Source organism: Ciona intestinalis, unplaced genomic scaffold, assembly GCF_000224145.3.
Source record: "Ciona intestinalis unplaced genomic scaffold, KH HT000044.2, whole genome shotgun sequence".
NCBI classification, from domain to species: Eukaryota; Metazoa; Chordata; class Ascidiacea; order Phlebobranchia; family Cionidae; genus Ciona; species Ciona intestinalis.
In genome coordinates, this window is record NW_004190366.2 from 38,508 (window position 1) to 39,535 (window position 1,028).

Consider the following 1,028-nt stretch of genomic DNA (forward strand, 5'->3'; position numbering starts at 1 on the left):
AAAAAATGTCTTATAAAAATTAAAATATTAAATATTACCAAGATGATGATAAAATGGATTTTATTTGATTGAGAGAATTTGAGCAAAATATATATTTTTTAATTTGATTGTTTTTATGATCTTAAAAGACCAAGATTTGTCTTGCTATACTACAAGACGTCATCAGACTTTGCAGTATCTTGCCCAACAAACACCCCACCCCCCAAAAACAAATATTTTCACGGCCTCAAAATTTGCAAACTATTTTTTTTCAATTGATGCTCTTAATATATACTTGATAAAAACAATATGAGACCACCAACATAGAAACAACATTTCCAGGTTCTTCGTCAGTTTTCGATCAATTTATCAGAGGAAGATTTCTACCACTTGGTGTCTTTCTACGACCACAAGATGAAAGGGGAAATCCCCTATAATGATTTCATTCGAGCTTTCCTTCAGTGATGTCATAACGCCCTGTTGTGATGTCATAACGCCCTGTTGTGATGTCAAAGTGCTCCTTTGTGACAACAATGCTTGACCAGAAATATGGTTGTGACATCATAATGTGATGACACTCATGGTTTATGACATCACAATAAATCAATGCTTTGTATTTTGCTTCAAACTTATAATTTCTGTCGAAACACTGCGACGAATAGGAAAATAATTGTTGTATTTTATTGAGTAGATTATCAAATAAAACTTTGATTTATTGTTGAACGAGTTTCATTATTTTTATTTAAATATTTGACAGGCAGTTTTTGAGTTATGACAAATAGAACTGAGTTTTATTTTTCAACATTAAATTAATATTCGAACATTCTACCCCAACGCATGATACCATTATCATGTGTTTATACCAAAACTCAAAAAAATCAAATTTTTGGAAAATGTGAAAATGTGAGATTGGACCCCAACGCATGATACCGGTATCATGTGTTTATACCAAAACTCAAAAAAATCAAATTTTTGGAAAATGTGAGATTGGACCCCAACGCATGATACCGGTATCATGTGTTTATACCAAAACTCAAAAAATCAATTTT